Below are 17,578 nucleotides of genomic sequence, written 5' to 3' on the forward strand. Positions count from 1 at the left end.
TAAGGAAATACGTCCGCAGCTGCACCAGCTGCCAGAAGTTTAAAGCCCAGCAACGCAAGCCGGTAGGTCAGATGCTCACTCGGAAAGCAGAGGAACCATTGGCAACACTATGTGCCGACTTCGTTGGACCACTACCCCGATCCAAGAAAGGGAACACCATGCTGCTCGTATTCCACGACACCTTCACCAAATGGGTAGAACTGGTGCCGCTCAGGAAAGCCACCGTCGCCACCTTGGAGCTAGCTTTCCGTGAGCGGATGCTCAGCCACTACGGCGTCCCGAAACAATTCGTGTGTGACAACGGTACCCAGTTTACGAGCCGGTCGTTCCAGACTTTTTTGCAAACGGCAGGGATAGAGTTGCAACACACCGCCCCGTACTTTCCCCAGGAAAACCCCACGGAACGAGCAAACAGAATGGTCAAAACCATGATTTCTCAGTTTGTGGGAGAGCACCAGAATACTTGGGACGAGCTAATTCCAGAAATCTCACTCGCCGTGAACTCCAGTGTCCGGAACTCCGGAGACAACCGGATTTAGCCCAGCCTTTCTACTATACGGGAGAGAGCCACGCTTACCTGGAGCCCTGTATGATGAAGTTACACCTGGCACAGGAAGCCCGCCTGACACCGCGCTCCAGAAAACAGCGCGACTCAAGGATGTATTCGCGATAGTGAAAAATAACATCCAGCGAGCCTGCCACGAGCAGGCAAGACACTATAATTTCCGTCGAAGACAATGGCACCCCACGGTGGGCACTTTGGTACTGATGCGACAACATCATCTGTCCAACGCCACTGACGGCTTCGCTGCAAAACTGGCCCCGAAATATAACGGGCCCTACAAAGTTCGAGGATTTAGGTCAGCCAACATCAGAAAAATACAACACCTCAGAACCCGGAAAAAGAAAATCGCTAACATCAATGATCTGAAAGAATACCACGAACACGACACGGGAGAAACTGCGAACGAAGCAGACACCACGGCCGACCTATAAACAAACAGAGCGGTAAGTGGGGCATGACCGGTCACAAAATATGGCTGACGGAACCCAAACGATCGGCGGACCCACATCGAAAAGGCACCGACCCCTAAAATGCAAGCTCCGCACGCCACGCGCGGACAAACCATCCCGGAAGAAAAATTACCTAAAAAAAAAAAAAAAAGACCCTCAATCTTGCTTGTCACACCCCAATACTTTTCAGAGAGGGGAGGTAAGCTGAAAACACAGCAGAAAGGCCAACACTGCAGCAGTAGAAAATATAACGTTACCGCCGCCACGCTAAAGTGACGAGATTAAAAGCGACGAGTCCGGAGACTCGGCACAAGCCAAAGGACAGGAAAAAGGCGAACCTCAGCACCCGCCAAGCGACGCCACTAATCTCTCCATCACCCACCCGGAAGAAAGGGGGGGGGGGTGTAACGAACCATGGTTCTAGCCATGGCTCGTCACAAACGGCGAAGGCTCAGCGCATCCACGCTGGCGGGAGACAATAATCTAACTGATATACACAGAGCTAGCGAACCATGGCTCTAGCCACGGTTCTCCACAAATAGCGGTGTGTCAGCACCCCGGAAATAAAATAGTCTTAAGCAACGCACGCAGTTACTAAAATTAAGAACTCTCGATCAGCGAAAAACACAGCACGAAATTCTCGGTCACCCACTTCTTGGCGATATTTCGCAACCACTCGGCCTCGAATCACAGATATCACCTTCGCGATGCGGAGGTAGCAAAAACCCAATTTCCAACTGCAGCCCGCACCTTCCGGGATGCAGCCTCAGCAAAAACACACTGCCCCACTAACAATTGTCAACGAAGCACCAAGCTTCGACCTAATTACCACACCCTACAATTATTGTTATCCAATAACCTTAAGTCAGCAAGAATTAATTATTTCCGGGTCTCAGGTGCGATCGCCAGCTGCATAAAAGGGCCAAGATCGGTTGAAAGAGTAGGCAGTCCATCAGCCCAAACACAAGACACTGCACAAGGCAGTCCCTCAGTCACACACCCAAGACACTGTACTAGGCAGTCCATCAGCCCAAAACACAAGACACTGCACAAGGCAGTCCCTCAGTCACACACCCAAGACACTGCACTACGCAGTCCACCAGCGAACCATTCAACTACGAGTTGAAGTAGCAGAATTTAAGTGAATGAAGAAAAACAGAATACTAAACAAAACCCAAGAACAATCCAACAAACAAAACGGTCGCCTCTTCATTTCTCGCTGCCTACTACATTCTTTTACGAGCCAGCCCGACACCTGAAGTCACCTACATACTAAAAATTTTCTTGTAGCGGACCCTGGACAGACTGATGCATACCTCAGCATGAAATAGGACCTCACAAGTGGCGCCCGAGCAGGGACTTTTTGGTGACTTTAAGGAGACGAACACCTTAATACGGAGCTTTGTGGAGTAAAGACCCACGGCCACTGAAGGAAACTAGGCTAGCAAGGATCAATAACCGTCAGGCACAAAAACGCAAAATCCAGTCGCGAGCAAAAGTGCTACAGTACCACAAACAACCCGTAAGTCAGTGCTACTAACCGCAGAAACACACCATGGAAGCCCATGGACCCTTCCATAGATGGACGACACCACAGCCACACCGCCCACATCGCGGAACAGATTCGGAAATGGGGAATCAGGTTCGACGGACAGGACGACCCTCTTACCTTTCTGGAACTACTCGAAGAACGTGCGCTCTCATATGGGGTGGACACGAATCAGCTACCTCGGGCCATGACAGAGCTTCTCACCGATCGGGCCAGCCGCTGGTACCGCACCAGCCAACTACAAGGCAGCTCATGGGCATATTTCCGCCAGGAATTCTTGACTTTCTTCTTGCCGCCACGATATTTCGAACAATTGGAGGACTGAATCCGGGCCTGCAAGCAAGCGAGAGGAGAATTGTTCAAGGATTACCTCATCGAGATACGGCTACTCGTGCACCACGCCGGGTACGACGCAGCCAAGGAACTGAACAGGATCCACGATAACGCCCTGCCAGCATACCAGATGTACGTGCGGCGACACGAACTACAAAGCTTAGCACAGCTCACAATGTTGGCCACCGAGTTCGAGAGCATCCAAGAGCGGACCATCCCGACCACTTTCGCACCCCCGCGTAACACTCCAAGATACGCAAGGCAGGCTTCAGAGCATAGGAATTGCGACTCGCACCAGACGCCATTTCTGAGTCCCCATTGGGAATCGACAGACACACCAGGGAGACCACCAGCTCATACAAACAGTACGGTGAATCCCGACGTAGCCCATCACATGATCACGACCCCCATCACCAACCCACGCGCAGCCTGTCGCCGGTGTGGTGAAGCGGGGCATGCGGCATACGACTGCCATAATCCCTCCATCCTATTCTGCTGGGAATGTGGCAAACGCGGCACACGGACCGTAAATTGCTGCCGCCTAAACACGTCGGAAAACGACATGCGTCCCCAACTGACACGGGATCAGCCGAGAACGACGCCTCCTCCAACCCGCGACAAAAGAACTCTATACACGTGAGCAACGGCCGGATAGTGGCGATGGTGACCATAGGAGGACACGCAACGGAAGCCACAATCGACACCGGGGCAGCCAGAAGCTTCATCAGCGCAAACCTCGCCCGACAACTAGACAACAACACCAACCTGCAAGATGCATGTGTCCGCATACGCCTGGCCGATGGCTCGGTCAGAGAGATCTCGCAAGTTCTACTGGCGCACATCAAGCTGGATCAACGAGAGGTTCAAATCCCGCTCCTGGTCCTGCCAAATATGTTGGGACAAGTCATTGTCGGCATGGACTTCCTAGGTGCCACCGAAACGACGATCCAATGCGGCTCCACGCTGCTACAGCTACGAGACCATCGCCCCATGCCCACTGAACTCGTGCTTACTACCATCCACGTACAAGACGCCGAACCCGGATGCCAGAAACCCCAACAAATCGCAACGAACCTACGTCTACGACCTACCACAACGCACACGGCACCCAATAACGCAACGCAGCACTTGACACCCAAACCAATGGCAACGAAAACGAAACGCCGGCCCACAACGGAGAACACGAATCCAAGGCCAACACCAGCAAACCGCAAGCAAGCAATCGGGAGAACGAGTCCCACGGCCACTACGGAGCAACCGCGTCCTAGGCCAACCACAGGGGACACATACCCCAAACAAACCACGAGGATCTCACACACGAGACAAACACACTTGAACCCGGCGCTCGACACAGGAAGCCCAGGTTCAAGACAAGCAACAGAGCAAGCACGCACAGAAGCCACAACGGAAGAATTGAACGCACGGACACCCTCAAAACCAACCACCAGCATCGAAAAAGGACAACGGCAACCACCATCCGACAGCCCAGCCACACGGGAAGCAGCCACGCTAACCCCACGCTGGACGGGGCCCATAATCGAACTGATCTCCACAGAGCCCCTCAACGAGGGCCCGGAAACCAGCACGATGCCCCCACGATGCCCAGACCGCCGCCCTGTCCCCCCCACTGCCGACGCCACACCGATCCTCGCCAACGCAATGGAGTACCTTCCGCGTACTGACATGATTCTTAGCGCCATGCAGCGAGCCATGCCTAGAGCCTTGTCCGAGATCTTCGTCGCCCACACAAGTCGTTGCTGCGATACCAGAGGTGTCATCGCGACTCACCTGTTCACGTACCAGTCTGGCTGTAGTATAACACGAGTACTACACCCGGCGTACCAAAACATCGTACCCATGGCCAACGCCACCCCGATCGTCACCCACATAAGCGACTACCAACGGAGGATCGAAACGCCCAGCGCCTTCGACACAACCCTCTTACCCGAAGACCCCAGCCAGCCATTTGACTCCGAAGCCGCCGATCCAACCGAACATGAGCCCGAACCAGTCCCGGAGCCGTGGCCGCCGGACTTGGCCCCGCAGATCCAAGCATTTACATTCGACAGACCCATCCTGCCGAAAGACCCGAATCAAACCTTTGACCCCGGAGCCACCGAACCCACCGAAGACGACCCAGAACTGCCCACGGATCCTTGGCCACCCGACATAGCCCCGCCGATCCAAGAATGCCTGGACAAAGAACTACCAAAGAAAACTGCCGAGAAAACCATCGTCATATGGGATAAGCGACCCACCAAGCAAAAACCAACTACTGTAATGTCCTATCTCAGGCTGAGGTATGCATCAGTCTGTCCAGGGTCCTGAATTACAAGATATTTCTTATTCACGAGGACTTTATCGGGAAAACCAGGAACTTTGCCAGCCACTGAAATGAAATCACAACACTTTTTGGTTCTTTTAATTTTAATGGATTTCTTTATTCTTCCGTATTATTATTCTACCTGGTTATGTTATGTTTAATTGTTCTACGACGCGTATGGGGGTTTGACTGACTGCCTCCTACGATGGCTGGTGGACTGCCCTTTTCTTCATGCAAGGCAGTGCCTTTTATAGATCGGCCGGCCTTCGATTTTCCCATGAATGTCTTACAGATATCTTATTTCTACTTCAGAATGTGGGAAGTGTTCTTACATAAATATATATTGCCGAATTATAGTCTGCGCGTGCAGACGGGCTGATCGGTAACAGAAGGTTACCTAATCATTAGCCCTGCAGTCAGTGTCCAATATTCCCGGTAAGGAAAGTCGGAGACTGCTGACTGGTTCGCGCATGTGGGGGGTTTGCCCGGTAATCGAAGGTTACCTAAGCAATCGCCTCCCAACAAGTGTCCAATGTCCCAGGTAAGGTGATCGGTGTGCACCGGTAGCGTGGGAAAGGTATTTTGTTGGCACTTCGGGAATATATTGTTAGGAATATTTATTTATTTAATATTATTTTAGGTACTTATTACGTAAGCCCCTTGTACTGGTCTCCTGTCTTTTGGCGTGTGCTGAGTTTGCATTTTTGCTGGGTGTTGATCGCTTCACTTGGGAGTAGCGTTGGCTGCGTCGTCTGCTTGTGACGAACCATGGGATCCATGGTTCGTTACACTACAAAGCACCCAAAACGGCAGAAAGGCCACGATCACAGCAGCAGTAGAAAATATAACGTGACCGACGCCACGCTAAAGTGACGAGATTAACAGCGATGAATCCGGAGAGTCGGCACAAGCCAAAGGACGGGATAACCTGGAAAAAAGGCGAACCTCAGCACCCGCCAAGCGACGCCACAAATCTCTCCATCACTCACCCGGAAGAAAGGGGGGCGTGTAACGAACCATGGTTCTAGCCATGTCACAAACGGCGAAGGCTCAGCGCATCCACGCTGGCGGGAGACAATAATCTAACTGATATACACAGAGCTAGCGAACCATGGCTCTAGCCACGGTTCTCCACAAATAGCGGTGTGTCAGCACCCCGGAAATAAAATAGTCTTAAGCAACGCACGCAGTTACTAAAATTAAGAACTCTCGATCAGCGAAAAACACAGCACGAAATTCTCGGTCACCCACTTCTTGGCGATATTTCGCAACCACTCGGCCTCGAATCACAGATATCACCTTCGCGATGCGGAGGTAGCAAAAACCCAATTTCCAACTGCAGCCCGCACCTTCCGGGATGCAGCCTCAGCAAAAACACACTGCCCCACTAACAATTGTCAACGAAGCACCAAGCTTCGACCTAATTACCACACCCTACAATTATTGTTATCCAATAACCTTAAGTCAGCAAGAATTAATTATTTCCGGGTCTCAGGTGCGATCGCCAGCTGCATAAAAGGGCCAAGATCGGTTGAAAGAGTAGGCAGTCCATCAGCCCAAACACAAGACACTGCACAAGGCAGTCCCTCAGTCACACACCCAAGACACTGTACTAGGCAGTCCATCAGCCCAAAACACAAGACACTGCACAAGGCAGTCCCTCAGTCACACACCCAAGACACTGCACTACGCAGTCCACCAGCGAACCATTCAACTACGAGTTGAAGTAGCAGAATTTAAGTGAATGAAGAAAAACAGAATGCTAAACAAAACCCAAGAACAATCCAACAAACAAAACGGTCGCCTCTTCATTTCTCGCTGCCTACTACATTCTTTTACGAGCCAGCCCGACACCTGAAGTCACCTACATACTAAAAATTTTCTTGTAGCGGACCCTGGACAGACTGATGCATACCTCAGCATGAAATAGGACCTCACAAGTGGCGCCCGAGCAGGGACTTTTTGGTGACTTTAAGGAGACGAACACCTTAATACGGAGCTTTGTGGAGTAAAGACCCACGGCCACTGAAGGAAACTAGGCTAGCAAGGATCAATAACCGTCAGGCACAAAAACGCAAAATCCAGTCGCGAGCAAAAGTGCTACAGTACCACAAACAACCCGTAAGTCAGTGCTACTAACCGCAGAAACACACCATGGAAGCCCATGGACCCTTCCATAGATGGACGACACCACAGCCACACCGCCCACATCGCGGAACAGATTCGGAAATGGGGAATCAGGTTCGACGGACAGGACGACCCCCTTACCTTTCTGGAACTACTCGAAGAACGTGCGCTCTCATATGGGGTGGACACGAATCAGCTACCTCGGGCCATGACAGAGCTTCTCACCGATCGGGCCAGCCGCTGGTACCGCACCAGCCAACTACAAGGCAGCTCATGGGCATATTTCCGCCAGGAATTCTTGACTTTCTTCTTGCCGCCACGATATTTCGAACAATTGGAGGACTGAATCCGGGCCTGCAAGCAAGCGAGAGGAGAATTGTTCAAGGATTACCTCATCGAGATACGGCTACTCGTGCACCACGCCGGGTACGACGCAGCCAAGGAACTGAACAGGATCCACGATAACGCCCTGCCAGCATACCAGATGTACGTGCGGCGACACGAACTACAAAGCTTAGCACAGCTCACAATGTTGGCCACCGAGTTCGAGAGCATCCAAGAGCGGACCATCCCGACCACTTTCGCACCCCCGCGTAACACTCCAAGATACGCAAGGCAGGCTTCAGAGCATAGGAATTGCGACTCGCACCAGACGCCATTTCTGAGTCCCCATTGGGAATCGACAGACACACCAGGGAGACCACCAGCTCATACAAACAGTACGGTGAATCCCGACGTAGCCCATCACATGATCACGACCCCCATCACCAACCCACGCGCAGCCTGTCGCCGGTGTGGTGAAGCGGGGCATGCGGCATACGACTGCCATAATCCCTCCATCCTATTCTGCTGGGAATGTGGCAAACGCGGCACACGGACCGTAAATTGCTGCCGCCTAAACACGTCGGAAAACGACATGCGTCCCCAACTGACACGGGATCAGCCGAGAACGACACCTCCTCCAACCCGCGACAAAAGAACTCTATACACGTGAGCAACGGCCGGATAGTGGCGATGGTGACCATAGGAGGACACGCAACGGAAGCCACAATCGACACCGGGGCAGCCAGAAGCTTCATCAGCGCAAACCTCGCCCGACAACTAGACAACAACACCAACCTGCAAGATGCATGTGTCCGCATACGCCTGGCCGATGGCTCGGTCAGAGAGATCTCGCAAGTTCTACTGGCGCACATCAAGCTGGATCAACGAGAGGTTCAAATCCCGCTCCTGGTCCTGCCAAATATGTTGGGACAAGTCATTGTCGGCATGGACTTCCTAGGTGCCACCGAAACGACGATCCAATGCGGCTCCACGCTGCTACAGCTACGAGACCATCGCCCCATGCCCACTGAACTCGTGCTTACTACCATCCACGTACAAGACGCCGAACCCGGATGCCAGAAACCCCAACAAATCGCAACGAACCTACGTCTACGACCTACCACAACGCACACGGCACCCAATAACGCAACGCAGCACTTGACACCCAAACCAATGGCAACGAAAACGAAACGCCGGCCCACAACGGAGAACACGAATCCAAGGCCAACACCAGCAAACCGCAAGCAAGCAATCGGGAGAACGAGTCCCACGGCCACTACGGAGCAACCGCGTCGTAGGCCAACTACAGGGGACACATACCCCAAACAAACCACGAGGATCTCACACACGAGACAAACACACTTGAACCCGGCGCTCGACACAGGAAGCCCAGGTTCAAGACAAGCAACAGAGCAAGCACGCACAGAAGCCACAACGGAAGAATTGAACGCACGGACACCCTCAAAACCAACCACCAGCATCGAAAAAGGACAACGGCAACCACCATCCGACAGCCCAGCCACACGGGAAGCAGCCACGCTAACCCCACGCTGGACGGGGCCCATAATCGAACTGATCTCCACAGAGCCCCTCAACGAGGGCCCGGAAACCAGCACGATGCCCCCACGATGCCCAGACCGCCGCCCTGTCCCCCCCACTGCCGACGCCACACCGATCCTCGCCAACACAATGGAGTACCTTCCGCGTACTGACATGATTCTTAGCGCCATGCAGCGAGCCATGCCTAGAGCCTTGTCCGAGATCTTCGTCGCCCACACAAGTCGTTGCTGCGATACCAGAGGTGTCATCGCGACTCACCTGTTCACGTACCAGTCTGGCTGTAGTATAACACGAGTACTACACCCGGCGTACCAAAACATCGTACCCATGGCCAACGCCACCCCGATCGTCACCCACATAAGCGACTACCAACGGAGGATCGAAACGCCCAGCGCCTTCGACACAACCCTCTTACCCGAAGACCCCAGCCAGCCATTTGACTCCGAAGCCGCCGATCCAACCGAACATGAGCCCGAACCAGTCCCGGAGCCGTGGCCGCCGGACTTGGCCCCGCAGATCCAAGCATTTACATTCGACAGACCCATCCTGCCGAAAGACCCGAATCAAACCTTTGACCCCGGAGCCACCGAACCCACCGAAGACGACCCAGAACTGCCCACGGATCCTTGGCCACCCGACATAGCCCCGCCGATCCAAGAATGCCTGGACAAAGAACTACCAAAGAAAACTGCCGAGAAAACCATCGTCATATGGGATAAGCGACCCACCAAGCAAAAACCAACTACTGTAATGTCCTATCTCAGGCTGAGGTATGCATCAGTCTGTCCAGGGTCCTGAATTACAAGATATTTCTTATTCACGAGGACTTTATCGGGAAAACCAGGAACTTTGCCAGCCACTGAAATGAAATCACAACACTTTTTGGTTCTTTTAATTTTAATGGATTTCTTTATTCTTCCGTATTATTATTCTACCTGGTTATGTTATGTTTAATTGTTCTACGACGCGTATGGGGGTTTGACTGACTGCCTCCTACGATGGCTGGTGGACTGCCCTTTTCTTCATGCAAGGCAGTGCCTTTTATAGATCGGCCGGCCTTCGATTTTCCCATGAATGTCTTACAGATATCTTATTTCTACTTCAGAATGTGGGAAGTGTTCTTACATAAATATATATTGCCGAATTATAGTCTGCGCGTGCAGACGGGCTGATCGGTAACAGAAGGTTACCTAATCATTAGCCCTGCAGTCAGTGTCCAATATTCCCGGTAAGGAAAGTCGGAGACTGCTGACTGGTTCGCGCATGTGGGGGGTTTGCCCGGTAATCGAAGGTTACCTAAGCAATCGCCTCCCAACAAGTGTCCAATGTCCCAGGTAAGGTGATCGGTGTGCACCGGTAGCGTGGGAAAGGTATTTTGTTGGCACTTCGGGAATATATTGTTAGGAATATTTATTTATTTAATATTATTTTAGGTACTTATTACGTAAGCCCCTTGTACTGGTCTCCTGTCTTTTGGCGTGTGCTGAGTTTGCATTTTTGCTGGGTGTTGATCGCTTCACTTGGGAGTAGCGTTGGCTGCGTCGTCTGCTTGTGACGAACCATGGGATCCATGGTTCGTTACACTACAAAGCACCCAAAACGGCAGAAAGGCCACGATCACAGCAGCAGTAGAAAATATAACGTGACCGACGCCACGCTAAAGTGACGAGATTAACAGCGATGAATCCGGAGAGTCGGCACAAGCCAAAGGACGGGATAACCTGGAAAAAAGGCGAACCTCAGCACCCGCCAAGCGACGCCACAAATCTCTCCATCACTCACCCGGAAGAAAGGGGGGCGTGTAACGAACCATGGTTCTAGCCATGTCACAAACGGCGGAGGGTCAGCGCATCCACGCTGGCGGGAGACAATAACCAAACTGATATACACCGAGCTAACGAACCATGGCTCTAGCCACGGTTCTCCCCAAACAGCGGTGTGTCAGCACTCCGGAAAATAAAATAGTCTTAAGCAACGCACGCAATTACCAAAATTAAGAACTCTCGATCAGCGAAAAACACAGCACGAAATTCTCGGTCACCCACTTCTTGGTGATATTTCGCAACCACTCGGCCCCGAATCACAGATATTACCTTCGCGATGCGGAGGTAGCAAAAACCCAATTCCCAACTGCAGTGCGCACCTACTGCGATGCAGCCTCAGCTAAACACTCTCATCAAAACACACTGACCCACTAAGCAATTGTCAACGAAGCACCAAGCTTCGACCCACTTACCACGCCCCACAATTACTGTCACCCAATAATCATAAGTTAGCAATAAGCAATTATTTCCGGGTCTCAGGTGCGATCGCCAGCTGCATAAAAGGGCCAAGATCGGCCGAAAGAGCAGGCAGTCCATCAGCCCGAACACCAGACACTGCACTGGCAGTCCCTCAGTCACACACCCAAGACACTCCACTACGCACCCCACCCCCCAAGCCGCACTACGCAGTCCACCAGCGCACCATACAACTACAAGCCAGAGTAGCAACGTAAAAGAATTAAAGTGAATGAAAAAGAATACTGAATAAAACCAAAACCAATAAACAAAAACTCTCGCATCATCATTTCTCGCTTGCCTACTGCATTTTTCAAGCCAGCCCGACACCTGAAGTCACCTACAAACAGCGGACCCTGGACAGACTGATGCATACCTCAGCCTGAAATAGGACCTCACAATTTAGTCAACACGGTAAGTACTTTTCAGGGGTTTATTCTTTTAGTGAGGGTAAAATTCGTGAATATTTATTAATATTTTTACATTGAATACCTTTAAATTTACTAATTTTAAAAAGAGATTCGTGCATACTATGATTGTAATTTAAATAGTTTAATAAAAATACTAATTTGTGCTATTAGTGATATGAATGAATTCATTTTAAATCGTGAAATATTTATCAATTTGTAGAATTAGATTTGTTAATTTAATTTCTATTAGATTAATTTGTTTTTTGTTAAGTTTATATTTTTTATTATATAATATAGTTGATTTTATTGAATTTGAATTAGTTTCATTAAATTCAATAAGAATTGTAATGACTTTTTTATTTGATTGACTAAGTTTATTATTTATATCTTTTGGTATAATAATTGCTTCGTTGGTAATTTTTTATAGAAAAGATTATATAAGAAGAGATGAAAATAATATTTTCAAAATATTAATCGATTTATTTTATTAGTTTTAATATTTTTTTGTCAATATTATTAATAATAATAATAATATAATAATAATTACACTGGTCAACACGATTTTTCCTCAAGGAACAAAACCAACTTTTTATTAAAGATTTGGGAAATAGAAATGGTTTGATGATATTTTTTTTTTTTTCTATGGCAGAACTTTTTTTTGAAGAATTTTTGAAAACTGGTATTTTTTTTAAAGCTTTTTTCAGAGGTAGCGTCTGGTTGTAAAGAACTTTGCTATTTTGAAAAGGTAATTAAAACAGCTAGAAGTGAAGCCTAAATACTTTGTGATTTCAGCTTACCGTCTGGGAAATATAAAGCATTGAAATGCAAAAATGATGATTTTTGTGCGGTATTTTTTACGACATTTTGACTTTAAAAACTCAGGAAAAGTCGAAAAAAAATTATATCCTGTTTTGTCTATTTTTTTGTGTAGAGGTGCATTAATTTGGCGTCGTTTAATCGCTCATTACAATCCATGTAGAGACTTTGGAGCTAAAATTCGTTAACCAAACCTAAAATATGGAAAAAATGAACAAAAAATACCTTTTGGAAGGTTGCGGGCCCAACTGCCAATTGGGAACAAAGCAAACGAAAAAGGGTTGTACATTTGGTACCTGATCGCGTTCCTTTGTTCCCAATGGGTAGCTGCGCCTACCCTAGTTTCTGCTTTAGTTCATTCTTCTACATTGGTAACAGCTGGAGCTTATCTTTTAATTCGTTTTAATATTTTGTTAAGAACTTCTTGGTTAGGTCAATTTTTATTATTATTATCTGGTTTGACTATATTTATAGCTGGTTTAGGGGCTAATTTTGAATTTGATTTAAAAAAAATTTTGCTTTGTCAACTTTGAGACAGTTAGGGTTGATAATAAGAATTTTATCAATAGGATTTTATAAATTAGCTATATTTCATTTATTAACTCATGCTTTATTTAAGGCTTTATTATTTATATGTGCTGGGGCTATTATTCATAATATGAATAATTCTCAGGATATTCGTTTAATAGGGGGTTTAAGAATTCATATGCATTTAACTTCTGTTTGTTTTAATGTTTCTCATTTAGCTTTATGTGGAATGCCTTTTTTTGCCGGGTTTTATTCTAAGGATATAATTTTAGAAGTTGTTATAATTAGAAATATTAATTTGTTTTCATTTTTTTATTCTTTTTTTCTACAGGGTTAACTGTTAGTTATTCTTTTCGGTTAGTTTATTATTCAATAACTGGTGATGTAAATTGTGGAAGTTTAAATATATTAAATGATGAAAGTCGAATTATGTTACGTGGTATGATAGGGATATTAATTATAAGAATTATCGGGGGGTAGAATATTAAATTGATTAATTTTTCCTATCCCTTATATAAGTTATTTACCTTTATATATAAAATTATTAACTTTATTTGCTTGTATTTTTGGGGTTTATTTGGTTATTTAATTTCTTTAACCACTTTGTTTAGTTTAAATAAATCTTTATCAGGGTATAATTTATCAGTATTTTTAGGATCAATGTGATTTATACCTTCTATTAGAACATATGGAATAATTTTGTATCCATTAAGTTATGGTCAAATTGTTGTTAAAAGATTTGATCAAGGGTGATCAGAATATTTTGGGGGTCAACATTTGTACCAAAAATTAGTAAGTTATTCTCAAACTTTGTTTTTAATACATAATAATAATTTACAAATTTATTTAATATTATTTGTATTCTGAGTTTTAATTTTATTTAATTTTTTATTATTTATTTATTCAAATAGCTTATATTTAGACACTGAAGTATGACACTGAAGATGTTATGGAGATTAATTAATCTTTGAATATAGTGAATTATATTTAGTAATTTATAAAAAAAAAAATATTTTATTTTTACAATGAAAATGTAATGTTTTGTTTAAACTATATAAACAGAAGTATAAATGGAATCTAACCATTAAAAGAAAAAAATTAGCAGCTTTTACTTGATCACCATACTTCCTTAATTGGATTTTTTACTTAATTGTATCATTAACAGTGATAAGCCTCTTGTGACGCCCAGCGCCACCACAAAAAAAGCGCCGGCGCCACATTGCAACATACAAATTACCTACAATTACAGACATTACCATTACATATAAGCATAGCACATATCACATACCACCTATTATCACATATTTATAAGCGACACAAAAACCATGAAGTTCCTTCCAATAAATAACTAAGAAAAAAACGTTAAACATTTAAATTCAAATCCAAACCAGGAACACGCGCGCCAAAGACTAGTGTGACCAACGCGCACCGAACACGGTCACACTAAAAGATGGGCTGGGACGCGTTATGGCAAAAACCAGAACGCGTTAGGCCCATATCGGGGCACCCACAGCTGATCACCGGCAATAAAAGGAGGATCGCCAGATCGAATCGGGGCAGTCCAAATCGGAAAGCCCTGGTCCAAACCTCTGAATCCTCTCCAGAGTGTGTCAAAACCTCTGAATCCTCGCCAGAGTGTATCCAGACCTCTGAATCCTCTCCAGAGTGTGTCCAAGCCTCTGAATCCTCTCCAGAGTGTGTCCAAGCCTCTGAATCCTCTCCAGAGTGTGTCCAAACCTCTGAATCCGCTCCAGAGTGTGTCCAAACCTCTGAATCCTCTCCAGAGTGTGTCCAAACCTCTGCCTCAATCTTCTCCTCGGAGCGTGTCCAAACCTCCGCATCAGTCTTCTCCTCGGAGTGTGTTCAAACCTCCGCATCAGTCTTCTCCTCGGAGCGTGTCCAAACCTCCGCATCACTCTTCTCCTCGGAGTGTGCTCAAACCTCCGCATCAATCTTCTCCTCGGAGGGTGCTCAAACCTCCGCATCCATCTTCTCCTCGGAGCGTGTCCAAACCTCTGCACCAATCTTCTCCTCGGAGCGTGTCCAAACCTCCGCATCAATCTTCTCCTCGGAGCGTGCTCAAACCTCCGCAGCAATCATCTCCTCGGAGCGTGTCCCAACCTCCGCACCGATCTTCTCCTCGGAGTGTGTTCAAACCTCCGCCTCCATACTCTCGTCGGAGTACCCTCGAACCATTCGACCTCCAAACCCGCGCAGCACGTCGCAAACAGCCACGTGCGGCCGAGTAGCCAAAACCGAAGGAAGACACGTCCCCACGATCCAACCTATTTCCAACTCTGTACAATTAAGACCAATAAAGAAACTTTTTTTAACTTACTACTTGCTTGCGTTATTCTTGAACCGAGATATCCCTTTCAGCTACCACAGCCAGAAACCTAACAAATTTCTGTGAACCCGGCGCGGCGAGCATACCCCGGCCGAAGCAACGTCACACTCTTTTTGGCTTCAATTAAAGAATAAGGGTAAAATAACCTAAGATTAGGTCGAAACTAATTGCAATAAATCGCTTCATATTCTTTAAGGTAGATTGGGTTACCAATACTTTTTGAATGCAAATCAAATGTTATAATTAACTACAACCCTGATTAATTTGATCAGTTTAGTATTCCTTGAATTCATTCGTGGTATAAACAAATTAGTAAGATTAAAATAAAAATAATTAATTTTGTAGTTCAAATAAAAATATTTAAAAATTTTAGAATAATAATTATAGGTAAAATTAAAGCAATTTCTACATCAAAAATTAAGAAAATAATTGTGATTAGGAAAAGTCGGAAGGAAAATGGCAAACGTGAGGAAGATATTGGATCAAATCCACATTCGAAAGGGTATTTTTTTTCTCGGTCGATTAAAGATTTTTTAGACAAAATTGAAGCTAAAAATATTACAATAGTAACAATTGTTAAAATTAAAGAAGCAATTAAAATAATTGAAAAAATTATCTATACTGTTATTAACAGACTTTATGATTGGAAGTCATATATACTTTTATATTATATAGATATTAATATATAATTAACCTCCTCATCAGTTAACTGTGATGTATAAAAATAATCAAACTACGTCCACAAAATGTCAGTATCAAGCTGCTGCTTCGAAACCAAAATGATGATTTTTTGAAAAGTGGTTATTTAAATGACGTAGTAAACATACTAATAAGAAAGTTGTCCCAATTAAAACATGGACTCCGTGGAATCCTGTCGCCATATAAAATTTTGAGCCATATACTGAGTCTGGGATTGTAAATGGTGCTTTAATATATTCATATGCTTGTAGAATAGTAAAATAAACTCCTAATAATACAGTGAAAAATAGCCCTTGTGTAGTTTGTGAATGATTTTTTTCTATTAATCTGTGGTGTGCTCAAGTTACTGTAATTCCTGATGCCAATAAAATTGCTGTATTTAATAGAGGAATTTGGAATGGGTTAAAAGAAATAATTCCTATTGGGGGTCAAGAAGCTCCAATTTCAATTGCTGGGGATAGTCTTCTGTGAAAAAAAGCTCAAAAAAATCTTTAAAAAAATAGTACTTCTGATAAAATTAATAAAATTATTCCTCATCGTAATCTAATAGTTACAGCATAAGTATGTAATCCTTGGTATGTTCCTTCCCGTGATACATCTCGTCATTACTGATAAACTCTTAAAATATTAATTACATTTCCTAAAAAAAATAATGAAATATCATATTGATGAAATCATTTTACTATTCCTGATACAGTTTTTATAGCACCAATTGGTCTTGTTAAAGGTCAAGGTATAGAACACTAGTCAACACGATTTTTCCTCAAGGAACAAAACGAACTTTTTCTTAAAGCCTGGTATTTTTTTTTTAAGCTTTTTTCAGAGGTAGCGCCTTTTTTTCACATAGCTCTAGTATCTTACGTCTGGTTGTAAAGAACTTTGCTATTTTGAAAAGATAATTAAAACAGCTAGAAGTTAAGCCGAAACACTTTGTGATTACAGCTTACCGTCTGGGAAATATAAAGCATTGAAATGCAAAAATTATGATTTTTGTGCGGTATTTTTTACGAAATTTTGACTTTAAAAACTCAGGAAAAGTTGAAAAAAAATTATATCCTGTATCCTCTATTTCTTTGTGTATAGGTGCAATAATTTGGCGTCGTTCAAGGTATCGTTTATTAAAATCTATGGAGAGACTTTGGAGCTAAAATTCGTTAACCAAACCTAAAAAATGAAAAAAATGCACAAAAAATACATTTTCGATGGTTGCGGGCCCAACAGAAAATAAATTTGTTATCATTTTTAATTTATTGAATTTAAATTAATATT

The 17,578-nt window shown here is 45.5% G+C and overlaps 1 pseudogene; it reads left to right on the forward strand.

Annotated features, from left to right (window-relative positions):
* The first annotated feature begins 13,054 nt into the window (after nt 1-13,054).
* Nucleotides 13,055-13,852, forward strand: LOC121405237 (annotated as a pseudogene).
* Nucleotides 13,853-17,578: the final 3,726 nt, after the last annotated feature.

The sequence above is a fragment of the Drosophila obscura genome, unplaced genomic scaffold, assembly GCF_018151105.1.
Source record: "Drosophila obscura isolate BZ-5 IFL unplaced genomic scaffold, ASM1815110v1 contig_87, whole genome shotgun sequence".
NCBI classification, from domain to species: Eukaryota; Metazoa; Arthropoda; class Insecta; order Diptera; family Drosophilidae; genus Drosophila; species Drosophila obscura.